Below are 14071 nucleotides of genomic sequence, written 5' to 3' on the forward strand. Positions count from 1 at the left end.
GAGAAGACTATATGGGAGGTAAGTATGATGTGTATGTTTATTTTGACTTTTAATTTTCAGTTCATGTTTGCTTTAGTTTCAGTTTTAGTGCCAGCTCACCAATCTACTGCTTCTCCACTCAAAACACAAAAAACAAAAAACCTTTGTCTTGCCATATGCTGGACTGAAATTTATTCTGTAGTACCCATGTATTCCAGTGCTGGAGCTTAACCCTTTGGGGACCGGCTGCCTACCCCCCCCCCCGCCCCCCCCTCCTTAAGGACCAGGCCATTTTACATGCCAGCAGCCTTTACTCAGCTCCCAGGCTCCAGCGATGAGCAGTTTTAGCCCCCTCTGCTCTGGCCAGCATCCCTGCTCGCACTGCCGTTAAGTTCCAGGTCACAGCTTGATGACGTCATCAAGCCAGGACCCGACACTTACGTCAGAGTGAGTGGGGATGCCAGCCAGAGCGAAGGGGAGCAATGATCGCCGGGGGAACGTCAGGAAGGTGAGTGGATCCTATTCTTCCCCTCCTACCGCCGCTGCTGTAATGGTGATCACTACAATTCACTGGCGATTCTAGTGATCACGTGATCAGGAGCCAATCGTGATGGCTCCTGATTACTGAGGGGAGATGTCAGCTGTCATATGGCAGCCTAATCTCCACGCTTGGGTGCGCACGATCGCGGCAGGAGCATAAATGGCAGGTGGAGTATATCCTAGGCCGAATCAGGCTTAGACAGCCACAAGTGCGGCGTATGATTTACTATGGGCGATCCCCAAAAGGTTAATCAACCTGGTCCAATTTTCCTTTTCCCATGAGATGTTCTTTTGCACCCCCACTTCACAAATGTAACCATGCTAAAATGACAGGGTGATATAAGCTGGCATATTTATGGGAAGATCTCTCAGTAGGTACAACTTCAGGTAGGATGCGCACATCTAACTTTCATCTTCTTTAATATTGTGTATACACACACAATTACTGTTGCCTGCAGTAATTGGGACTTGATCCCTTGGACAACGGTTCAAGGCCTAATACTGTACAGACATGTTGCTAGCCTAGAGGTTTTCAATATGTACTGTTGTGCTATGGAGGGGGAGGATGGGATGGTGCTCAACAGAGCAACTTTGAGCAGGTGAGGCGAGTAGAGGAACAATGGGCTTGGCCTGCACTCGGCAGGAAAACTGGGTCTCTTGGAAACATATCGGGAGTCGGGACTGCTGTACAAATTCTCAGCACAGGTGGCCCCAACCAGCTGGTTCAACTGATAACGGCCTGTCATGTGTACGAGACTCAACTCAGTGCCTAGCTAGCAGCTCCATCACTCAGCTGGCTACATATAAATGATAGCTGCCAAAGGCTTCAATTCATCAAAGGGTGTTCGATAACAAAACCCCAGTCCTTAAAATACCGCATTCGGTATTTTACACTTCACTGTGCTAATTCATCAATATTTTCCCATGTGTGGTAGAGGTTCATTAAGTTACCGAACTACTAGGCTTCAATTCATCAAAGGCTGTTTGATAACAGCAGAGTGGTGCAGAGCAGCTTGGAATGTCGGTGTGTTGTTACAAGCTGATAACAATAGAAGGCATCCAGACATCCCTTTAGATGTAAAGGTGTTATAGTTACTGTTATTTATACTGCCTCTGCTGCTCTGAATCTGTCGATCAGTCTTTCTAAACATTTTATTTATTTGCCACAACGTAGATGAACTTCCTGGAGACATTACAAATGCCATGCTTGGTGATTTCACCACCAGCATCTTTGCATTATCAAACAGGGCCTGAAAGGGTTACACCACCGAAGGGAATCTGGGGATATATTTTGACCCGTTCTCTCTGCTCACTGCTTGGGGGGTCTGAAAGCTTGGCCTCGATTCATAAAGCATTCCCGCATTCGGAAATGCAAAAAAACGCTCACTTTACCGACCACACACCAAAATATGCATTCATAAAGGCTTTTTCCGCATGAAAAGCCGACATTTGCGAGCAGAGTGATCAATCACCGCCTTGCGCGGTGATTATCACAGCAACAGTAACAAATGTCAATTCATAAAGATTAGAGGTAGCGGTATGCGGACGGGTATTACCGCTACCTCTGATGTGGCGAGAAGCGTGCGGAATACATTGCAGTGAATGGGACAGACCTCCCAAGCAGCTGCAGAGAGAACACCGCACGGAGGGATTCCGCCTGCTTCCCCTGTTTCCGCACGTCTCCCGACAGCCTAACGCCTGCCTACAGCGGAGTATCTCCGCACGTATATCACAAGTAGCTAAATTTTTATGAATTACCACCCTGAAGGCGGAAATACCGACAGCGGTGTTTCCCCGCTCGACTTTCCCCGCTCGCAGGCAGTTTTATGAATCGAGGCCCTTGTGTGGAGAAGCCTGTGTGACCTATCAGCGGCACTTGCAGGAGAACAGGGGCTGTTTCTATTGGCTGCCTGCTCCTGCTAATCATGAAAACATTCACACAGAAGGCTTTCGAAGCCTGTAACGACAGGGGAGAGCTTGAGATAAACACCGAATGTGTTAGCGAATGTGGGAACCTTGATTAATTAACATTTGTTGAGCACATGTCGGTAATTTATCTCATTGCTGTGTCATTTCAGCTTCTCATTCGGTAACAGCTTTGATGAATTAACATTTTCTAAAGTGCTTCGTTAAGTCAGCTGTTTTCAGCATTACCGAATGCGGTAATGCTTGATGAATTGAAGCCAAAGTCTCTACTTATCAGAGAACCAAATGCCAGGCTGTGTTTTTAGAGTGGTTGCCTGATACTGTTGCTGATAAGGGTGTTTGTGTAACCTTGTAATACATACCTTGTATAGCCTACCTGCTCATTCCCATACTAGTGTTTGTGCACTGCAGAGAAGCCAAACTGCTTGCTACACAGCAAACAAACAAGAATTATTCCAGACATAACACTACAACTACTAAACAGGTAAGCTCTGTGCAATATTATGCCCCTCTCAATCTTTCTCTCTTGATATGTGTCTATTATATCTGTATAGATGTATAAAAAGTTTAGGGTTCATCTACGTTTTTTATTTATTTTTTTGCTATTCTACCCTGCAGGCATTGAAGGAGTTATAAGCTCTGTAGCTATGTACATACGCTAGATGGAACTCCAGTCAATAAACCAACATTCCATATTCCGTATGCGTGGTATATTGGCAGTAGTGGTGCTCTTTTGCGATCATGAGGTCGAAATCGGTATTTGTGATCGGCTCTCGATCACGAATGCCGATCACGAATGCACTCGTGATTGCACTCGTTACCCGACTCATGTTGTGATTCGCAATTAAAAATCTGCTGACATTAACGGTTAATAGCAAACCCCCCTAACATGCTAGAAACACCAACATTTGAAAAAAGATTCAAAAAGACCTTATAGTTTTTGAGAAAATCGATTTTAACGTTTCAAAGGAAAAAAGTATACATTTAAATGACAGTTAATGTATTTACCGCATTTAAATGTATAATTTTTTCCTTTGAAACTTTAAAATCAATTTCCTCAAAAACTATAAGGTCTTTTTGAAAAAAAATGTCCTCTTTTTTCACTTCTTAACATATCTGGCAAATTTGGTGTTTCTAGCATGTAGGGGGGCTTTGCTGTTAACAGCTATAGTTGGTGGGTTTTTGCAGGTTTTAATCACGAATACTTTTTTCTTGATTTTTTTTTAATTTTGGTGTTTCTAGCATGTAAGGAGTGGACTTAGTTCTCTGGTTTCCATGGAATTGGAAATGTTGAACTGAACTGTTGTAGCCCGGTTTCTATTCCTTGAAGATTGTGTACAGGGAGTTTTCAGGTTACCCTGGGGTGATGTTCTGGGAAGAAGACAGGCACATCAATTTCTACATAAATTAAGCAATTGTAATTGCTATAATTGAGTTCTGAAAAAGTTTGTTTAATTTCTAGAAGCAGGACATAAATCTATCAATGCAGCTTATTTAGAGCAAACCTATAGCAAACTCATATGAACTAAGCACAACAGGATAAAAAGGTGCCCAAAGGATGATAACATTAATTAAAAACAATAAAATTAATACTGTTTGAGGTGGCTTACCTCAATGGCTACAAACTCATATAAAATGAACTTTAATAGCACTGCCAACTCGTTTCGTGGGTCCTTGTCCATGTCCACTTCCTCAGGCCAAATCAAGTGCCTCACTATGTTAAGAGCCAAAGTTTGAGCGCTCAAACTTTGGCTCTTAACACAGTGAGGCACTTGATTTGGGCCGAAGAAGTGGGCAGGAACCCACAAAACGCGTTGCCAGTGCAATTGAAGTTAATTTTATATGAATCTGTCTCCATTGAGGTAAGACACCTCAAACTTTATTTATTTTATTGTTTTTCATTTTATCATTCTCTGGGCACCTTTTACCCTGTTGTGCATTGTATAATCCCCCCAAGGTCAGGGTAAGGGATACACTTGGATCCCATTTTTTTTTCTCAAAAAGTGCGACCATCTCCGGCTAGTCTAGACCCCGAGTGGAGTCGGGTTTTTAGATCTCCACCTGCCTGCAGTGGTTGGTTGCCCCTTTGAAACCTCCCTTTGTGAGTGCCCTCTGTTTATAGTTTTTTTTTATTTCTTCTATCATTTGTGACGTACTGCACCATTTGGGCTCCCGTTGTCCCTGTTTTTTTGTTTGTTCCAGGGTGACTGTTCACGCTCTACTTAATCTACATGAACTAAGCATATCTGGTATTAGAATTAATTTGTGTGGAAAGTCTATTGCGCTTTTCATTTAGGAAAATAATTTGAGCTAGCTCAAGATCTGTTGGCAGCCCACATCGGCCATTCAGAAATGATCCCTTGTACTGTATTTCCTCTCTAGCTTTCCAGTCCACTCCCTCACCCAGGTAAACTGGAAACTTGTTTATCCACCCATGTGTTGTGCAGTTTGAGAAGCTCCTTAAAGCGGAACGGAAGTCTTGCACAGGAGAGATGGATGGAAAACCCAGATAAATCCACCCTGTGTATGTTTATAGAGGACAGCCCATCTAATTCTCCCTTCTCAGCATGTAATGAGATAGTGTAATTTTATCTTCCAGCTGTCTGCCAAGTTGTGAGCTAATACAGGGATGGATCTAGACCAAGTTGCGCCTGGGGCAAGGTCAGGTTTTGGCGCCTAAAGGTCAGATTTTGGCACCTAAACTGCCATTCTCCATCCAGTTTTGGCGCCTAAAGGTCAGGTTTTGGCACCTAAAGAGCAGGTTTTGGCGCCTAAACTGCCATTCCCCATCCAAATTTTGCCGCCTTTTTAAGAATTCAACAAACTGCGCCTGGGGCAAGATACCCGCATGCCCCCCCCCCCTCCTAGATCCGTCCCTGAGCTAATATAGCAGTGGCTGGATAGTGTAATGGTTAGGGCTCTGCCTCTGACACAGGCGACCTGGGTTCGAATCTTGGCTCAGAAAGCCAGCACATATTCGGTAGGAGACCTTGGGCAAGACTCCCTAGCGCTAATACTGCCTATATACCATGTCCTAGTGGCTGCAGCTCTGGCCCATTGAGTCTGCCGGAAGAAAAGTGCAATATAAATGTTCTGTGTCTGTGTCTTGAATATGTAAACACAAGAGGTTACCCTTTCTGTGCCCTCCAGCAAACCAGGAAATAACCACACTGCAACATCTCCGAGGAGCTCAATAATAGTGTTGGGCGAACATCTAGATGTTCGGGTTCGGGCCGAACAGGCCGAACATGGCCGCGATGTTCGGGTGTTAGACCCGAACTCCGAACATAATGGAAGTCAATGGGGACCCGAACTTTTGTGGTTTGTAAAGCCTCCTTACATGCTACATACCCCAAATTTACAGGGTATGTGAACCTTGGGAGTGGGTACAAGAGGAAAAAAAAATTAGCAAAAAGAGCTTATAGTTTTTGAGAAAATCGATTTTAAAGTTTCAAAGGGAAAACTGTCTTTTAAATGCGGGAAATGTCTGTTTTCTTTGCACAGGTAACATGTTTTTTGTCGGCATGCAGTCATAAATGTAATACATATAAGAGGTTCCAGGAAAAGGGACCGGTAACGCTAACCCAGCAGCAGCACACGTGATGGAACAGGAGGAGGCGCAGGAGGAGAAGGCCACGCTTTGTGAGACACAACAACCCCGGCCTTGCATGAGGGCAAGAAGCGTGCGGATAGCATGCTTTGTACCGCCATGCAGTCATAAATGTAATAAAGATAAGAGGTTCCATAAACAGGGACCGGCAACGCTAACCCAGCAGCAGCAGCAGCAGCACACGTGATGGAACAGGAGGAGGCGCAGGAGGAGAAGGCCACGCTTTGTGAGACACAACAACCCAGGCCTTGCATGAGGACAAAAAGCGTGCGGATAGCATGCTTTTTACCGCCATGCAGTCATAAATGTAATAAAGATAAGTGGTTCAATAAACAGGGACCACGCGGCAACGCTAACCCAGCAGCAGCAGACGTGATGGAACAGGAGGAGGCGCAGGAGGAGAAGGCCACGCTTTGTGAGACACAACAACCCAGGCCTTGCATGAGGGCAAGAAGCGTGCGGATAGCATGCTTTGTACCGCCATGCAGTCATAAATGTAATAAAGATAAGTGGTTCAATAAACAGGGACCACGCGGCAACGCTAACCCAGCAGCAGCAGACGCGATGGAACAGGAGGAGGCGCAGGAGGAGAAGGCCACGCTTTGTGAGACACAACAACCCAGGCCTTGCATGAGGGCAAGAAGCATGCGGATAGCATGCTTTGTACCGCCATGCAGTCATAAATGTAATAAAGATAAGTGGTTCAATAAACAGGGACCACGCGGCAACGCTAACCCAGCAGCAGCAGACGTGATGGAACAGGAGGAGGCGCAGGAGGAGAAGGCCACGCTTTGTGAGACACAACAACCCAGGCCTTGCATGAGGGCAAGAAGCGTGCGGATAGCATGCTTTGTACCGCCATGCAGTCATAAATGTAATAAAGATAAGTGGTTCAAAAAACAGGGACCACGCGGCAACGCTAACCCAGCAGCAGCAGACGTGATGGAACAGGAGCAGGCGCAGGAGAAGAAGGCCACGGTTTTTGAGACACAACAACCCAGGCCTTGCATGAGGACAAAAAGCGTGCGGATATAGCAGCAATGCTTTTTGCCGCCATGCAGTCATAAATGTAATACAGATGAGAGGTTCAATAAACAGGGACCGGAAACGCTACACCACCCAGATGTTCATTGGTCATGTTACTTGGTTGGGGTCCTGGAGTGTTGCGTAGTCATTTCCAATCCAGGATTGATTCATTTTAATTTGAGTCAGACGGTCTGCATTTTCTGTAGAGAGGCGGATACGCCGATCTGTGACGATGCCTCCGGCAGCACTGAAACAGCGTCCCGACATAACGCTGGCTGCCGGGCAAGCCAGCACCTCTATTGCGTACATTGCCAGTTCGTGCCAGGTGTCTAGCTTCGATACCCAATAGTTGAAGGGTGCAGATGGATTGTTCGACACAGCTACGTCATCTGAGACGTAGTCCTTGACCATCTTCTCCAGGCGATCGGTGTTGGAGGTGGATCTGCACGCTTGCTGTTCAGTGGGCTGCTGCTGCATGGGTGTCAGAAAATTTTCCCACTCCAAGGACACTGCCGATACCGTTCCCTTTTGGGTACTAGCTGCGGCTTGCGTTGTTTGCTGCCCTCCTGGTCGTCCTGGGTTTGCGGAAGTCAGTCTGTCTGCGTACAACTGGCTAGAGGAGGGGGAGGATGTCAATCTCCTCTCTAAAGTCTCCACAAGGGCCTGCTGGTATTCTTCCATTTTGACCTGTCTGACTCTTTCTTCAAGCAGTTTTGGAACATTGTGTTTGTACCGTGGATCCAGAAGGGTATAAACCCAGTAATTGGTGTTGTCCAGAATGCGCACAATGTGTGGGTCACGTTCAATGCAGTCTAGCATGAATTGAGCCATGTGTGCCAGAGTCCTACCAGAATCCTCATCATCCTCTTGTGAGCGTTGTGATAGTTGTTGTGATGCATCATAGTCGTCACCTTCCTCCTGGTCTGCTTCTGCTGACCATTCGCGTTGAATTGTGGAAGTCCAACGTGCACCGCTCTGGCCCTCGTCAGTGGTGGCATGAAATTCCTGCTCCAACTCCAGCTGTTCCTCCTCCTCTTCTTCGTCATAGCTGCTGGGGCCAGCGTTCCCTGAGGCGGATGGCCTGATGTTGGTACCATCACGCTGATCGTTTTCTCCTTCAGATTCCCCCAGTTGCATCATGACAGCTGTTTCCTTGATTTTTAACATCGACCTCTTCAGTAAACACAGCAGTGGTATGGTAATGCTGACTGAAGAGTTGTCACTGCTCACAAGCAACGTGGATTGCTCAAAATTTTGGAGGACTTGGCAGAGGTCCAACATGTTGGCCCAATCGGATCCACAGAAGCTTGGCAGCTGGCCGGATGCGCCTCGGTACTGCGCCGTCATGTACTGGACCACTGCACTCTTCTGCTCGCAAAAGCGGGCTAGCATGTGCAGCGTAGAATTCCAGCGCGTAGGGACATCACACAGCAAGCGATGGTGGGGGAGATTGAAGCGCTCCTGCATCTTGGCGAGTGCCCCCGAAGCAGTACTGGAATTTCTACAATGTTTGGCCACTCGACGCACCTTCAACAGAAGATCGGCCACGCCTGGGTATGTCCTCAGGAACCGCTGAACTACTAGGTTCATCACGTGCACCAGGCAAGGGATGTGTGTCAGCTTAGCCAACCTTAAAGCGCGAATGAGATTACTCCCATTATCACACACAACCATGCCCGGTTTCAGGTCCAGCGGTGCCAGCCACAAATCCGTCTGTTCCTTTATTCCCCTCCAAATTTCCTCCCCTGTGTGCTGCTTATCCCCAAGGCAGATTAGCTTCAGCAACGCTTGCTGACGCATGCCAACAGCTGTGCTGCACTGCTTCCACGATCCTACTGCTGCTGGGTTAGCGTTTCCGGATGAGGTACAGCTTTGAGATGCGTTGGAGGAGAAGGAGTCAGAGAGGTAGGTGCTGCTGTTGTTATCCAGTGGGAGGGACGGCGGTGCAGCTGTTTGTGGCGTGGGCAACACCCGTGCCGTAGCAGGTGAGGAATCGCTGCCAGGCTCCACAAGGTTCACCCAGTGCGCGGTAAGGGAGATGTATCGACCCTGGCCGAACGCACTCGTCCAGGTGTCAGTGGTGAGGTGAACCTTGCAGGCAACGGCATTCTTCAAGCTTCGGGTTATTTTGCTGACCACGTGCTCATGCAACTCAGGCACTGCAGAGCGCGCAAAGTGGTAGCGGCTGGGAACCACGTAACGTGGGATGGCCACTGACATCATGCCCTTGAAGCTGTTTGTCTCCACCACTCGATATGGCAGCATTTCGCAGGCCAGAAGCTTGGCTATGCTGGCTGTTACTGCCACGGCCCGGGGGTCATTTGCTGGCAATTTCCTCTTGCGCTCAAACATCTCCGACACAGACAACTGAACCGTAGCGCTGCACACGGAAGGGCTGTTGGTTGTTGTGTTTGATGAACACTGGGAGACCTCAAGAGCACTACTCCGGAAAGTGACAGTGTCAGCGTCGTCTGATGTTTGTGAATGTTGTGAACCACGCAATGGCTGGGCTACTGCTGCTGCTGAGGCGGGTCTGGTGGTGAGTCTGGTGAACCCAAGGGAGGCAGTGTTGTTGCTGGTACCCTGTCCTGACGCGTTTGCCCACAGAGTGGGATGTTTGGATAGCATGTGACGGCTCATGCTGGTGGTGGAGAGGTTGTTAATACTTTTCCCCCTGCTCAGGCGGGTCTTGCACACCTTGCAAATCGCCATGGTAACATCCTCAGTGCAGTCTTCAAAGAAAGCCCAGACTTTGGAGCACCTGCCTCCTTGCTGGCGATTTCTGTTTGCTCCTCTTTTGCCTCTCACTTGAACTTCCACGCTTGTGGTGCCTGAAATTGCGCGCCGCCTACCTTGTGGCACAAGGCGAACTCGTGCAGCAGTAGGTTCTTCAACAGACTCATCTGTGCTGCTGCTACGACGGCGATGTTCTCGTTCACAAACAAAATCTGGGTCTCTGTCCACATTGTCCATACCCTCCTCTTCCATCTCCTCAAACTCGTCATATGTCATTGTGGGCCGCCGCCGTGGAGTAAAGCTCCCCACAACAACCTCTGCGCAGCACACTCCAACGTCGTCTTCCAGATCTTGTCGGCCGACCTCCTGCAATTGCAACCCCTCCTGCCCAAATTGCTCTGGGATTTGGGTTTCCGAGTCCTCCTCGGACTCGCCTTGTATTTCAGTGCGCGATGCATTTCCCACAGTTAACGGTTGTGAATCCAGGCACAACATTTCTGGCTGTTCCTCCATTGACCTTTGAAAGGTGGAAGTTTGTTGGGCTGGGAATAGCTCCTGCGAATACCCCATTGTGTCCTGAGGTAATTCATCGGACTGGTTATCTGGCAGTTGTGTGCGTGGTGTCGCTGCCGGTTGTGTCAGCTTTGTGCCCACTGGCTCCTTGTAACTGGCTGAGGACTCGGACCTCGTGCGTGATGTGCTGGTGCTGCTTAACCCACTGCTGGACGCTTGAGAGGTCATCCAAGTAATTATCTGGTCCCGTTCTTTTGGATTTGTGAGGGTTGTTGTCCTGGACAACATGGGCGGTATTGAGTGGGTTTTCTTGGGTGCTCCCCTGTGGCCTGTACGTGAACCGTCAGGGGAAACACCTCTTCCCTTGCCCCTCCCTCTTTCACCGGATTTCTTCCTCATTTCACTTATCCTTACAGTACACGCTGACTGGCAGCAGTACAGTGGCAGTACAGAAATGCTATACAGTACCACTATTCCCAGCAGCGACACAGAGCACAATGCTATACAGTGACGGGTGAGCGGTGTACCACTATTCCCAGCAGCGACACAGAGCACAATGCTATACAGTGGCGGGTGAGCGGTGTACTACTATTCCCAGCAGACACAGAACAGTAAACAGAATGCTATATAGTGTGGCTGAGCGAGCGGTGTACCACTATTCCCAGCAGACACAGAACAGTAAACAGAATGCTATATAGTGTGGCTGAGCGAGCGGTGTACCACTATTCCCAGCAGACACAGAACAGTAAACAGAATGCTATATAGTGTGGCTGAGCGAGCGGTGTACCACTATTCCCAGCAGACACAGAACAGTGAACAGAATGCTATATAATGTGGCTGAGCGAGGTACACAGAGTGGCAGTAAACAGAATGCTATATAGTGTGGCTGAGCGAGTGGTGTACCACTATTCCCAGCAGACACAGAACAGTAAACAGAATGCTATATAGTGTGGCTGAGCGAGCGGTGTACCACTATTCCCAGCAGACACAGAACAGTGAACAGAATGCTATATAATGTGGCTGAGCGAGGTACACAGAGTGGCAGTAAACAGAATGCTATATAGTGTGGCTGAGCGAGCGGTGTACTACTATTCCCAGCAGACACAGAACAGTAAACAGAATGCTATATTGTGTGGCTGAGCGAGCGGTGTACCACTATTCCCAGCAGACACAGAACAGTGAACAGAATGCTATATAATGTGGCTGAGCGAGGTACACAGAGTGGCAGTAAACAGAATGCTATATAGTGTGGCTGAGCGAGTGGTGTACCACTATTCCCAGCAGACACAGAACAGTAAACAGAATGCTATATAGTGTGGCTGAGCGAGCGGTGTACCACTATTCCCAGCAGACACAGAACAGTGAACAGAATGCTATATAATGTGGCTGAGCGAGGTACACAGAGTGGCAGTAAACAGAATGCTATATAGTGTGGCTGAGCGAGCGGTGTACTACTATTCCCAGCAGACACAGAACAGTAAACAGAATGCTATATAGTGTGGCTGAGCGAGCGGTGTACCACTATTCCCAGCAGACACAGAACAGTGAACAGAATGCTATATAATGTGGCTGAGCGAGGTACACAGAGTGGCAGTAAACAGAATGCTATATAGTGTGGCTGAGCGAGCGGTGTACTACTATTCCCAGCAGACACAGAACAGTAAACAGAATGCTATATAGTGTGGCTGAGCGAGCGGTGTACCACTATTCCCAGCAGACACAGAACAGTGAACAGAATGCTATATAATGTGGCTGAGCGAGGTACACAGAGTGGCAGTAAACAGAATGCTATATAGTGTGGCTGAGCGAGCGGTGTACTACTATTCCCAGCAGACACAGAACAGTAAACAGAATGCTATATAGTGTGGCTGAGCGAGCGGTGTACCACTATTCCCAGCAGACACAGAACAGTAAACAGAATGCTATATAGTGTGGCTGAGCGAGCGGTGTACCACTATTCCCAGCAGACACAGAACAGTAAACAGAATGCTATATAGTGTGGCTGAGCGAGCGGTGTACCACTATTCCCAGCAGACACAGAACAGTGAACAGAATGCTATATAATTTGGCTGAGCGAGGTACACAGAGTGGCAGTAAACAGAATGCTATATAGTGTGGCTGAGCGAGCGGTGTACTACTATTCCCAGCAGACACAGAACAGTAAACAGAATGCTATATAGTGTGGCTGAGCGAGCGGTGTACCACTATTCCCAGCAGACACAGAACAGTAAACAGAATGCTATATAGTGTGGCTGAGCGAGCGGTGTACCACTATTCCCAGCAGACACAGAACAGTGAACAGAATGCTATATAGTGTGGCTGAGCGAGCGGTGTACCACTATTCCCAGCAGACACAGAACAGTAAACAGAATGCTATATAGTGTGGCTGAGCGAGCGGTGTACCACTATTCCCAGCAGACACAGAACAGTAAACAGAATGCTATATAGTGTGGCTGAGCGAGCGGTGTACCACTATTCCCAGCAGACACAGAACAGTAAACAGAATGCTATATAGTGTGGCTGAGCGAGCGGTGTACCACTATTCCCAGCAGACACAGAACAGTAAACAGAATGCTATATAGTGTGGCTGAGCGAGCGGTGTACCACTATTCCCAGCAGACACAGAACAGTAAACAGAATGCTATATAGTGTGGCTGAGCGAGCGGTGTACCACTATTCCCAGCAGACACAGAACAGTGAACAGAATGCTATATAGTGTGGCTGAGCGAGCGGTGTACCACTATTCCCAGCAGACACAGAACAGTGAACAGAATGCTATATAATGTGGCTGAGCGAGGTACACAGAGTGGCAGTAAACAGAATGCTATATAGTGTGGCTGAGCAAGCGGTGTACTACTGTTCCCAGCAGCGACACAATGACAGGGGGGACCCTGGCTAGCGTGGCTGGAGCGCGAACTACCCTGCCTGCCTACCCAAAGCTAAACCCACAGACAAATGGCGGAGATATGACGTGGTTCGGGTATTTATTTACCCGAACCACGTGACAGTTCGGCCAATCAGAGCGCGTTCGGTTCCGAACCACATGACCCGTTCGGCCAATCACAGCGCTAGCCGAACGTTCGGGGAACGTTCGGCCATGCGCTCTTAGTTCGGCCATGTGTCCGAACGGTTTGGCCGAGCACCGTCAGGTGTTCGGCCAGAACCCGAACAGTGGCGAACACTGTTCGCCCAACACTACTCAATAAGCTGTGACAAGGGAATGTTTTTTTCTTTAAAGGTTATTATGCTCTTGCTTATATTTTAGAGCAGAGAGGAAGTTCTAAGTTCAGGTCTGCTTTAAAGAAAAGGGCATTTATGATTTTTTTACCAGAAAAAAATACATGTGTGGCTAATTCAATAAACTTTCCATTCAAGGTTTCCCACAGGAACAGTTCTCACAATGCATCAATAAAATATCTTTCCAGCCCCAGCCAGCAAAAAAGCACTCAAGAAGACTAGTTGTTTCAAGATAACATAGGTATGACATTCATTTCCTTGTTTACCGTGTAGTTCTTTTTCACTTGCTAGATGCTAAAATGGTATTTTGTAGATGTGATGAGAACACCTTTGATGCGAGAAGACACAGCAAAAAAGTTTATATAAATAAAGGCTCGTACACACGCTTGATTTCCTGGAACGACGTGTCCGTCAGACCCTCCCGCCGGGCGGGCGTTCCAGCGACAGTACAGCGTGTGTACAGGTTGTCTGCAGACTGATAAGGCTGTGCGGATCGTTCAGAAA

General features: G+C 47.9%; 1 long non-coding RNA gene across 1 annotated transcript in view; it reads left to right on the top strand.

Annotated features, from left to right (window-relative positions):
* Positions 1-13776, top strand: part of LOC137544946 (uncharacterized) — a 28480-nt gene extending 14704 nt beyond the window's left edge. Inside the window, exon 3 of the long non-coding RNA XR_011025948.1 lies at positions 13706-13776. This is a non-coding gene — a long non-coding RNA (uncharacterized lncRNA). The remainder of the gene's footprint in view (positions 1-13705) is intronic.
* The last annotated feature ends 295 nt before the right edge of the window (positions 13777-14071 follow it).

Source organism: Hyperolius riggenbachi, chromosome 2 (assembly GCF_040937935.1).
Source record: "Hyperolius riggenbachi isolate aHypRig1 chromosome 2, aHypRig1.pri, whole genome shotgun sequence".
In the NCBI taxonomy this organism is placed as follows: Eukaryota; Metazoa; Chordata; class Amphibia; order Anura; family Hyperoliidae; genus Hyperolius; species Hyperolius riggenbachi.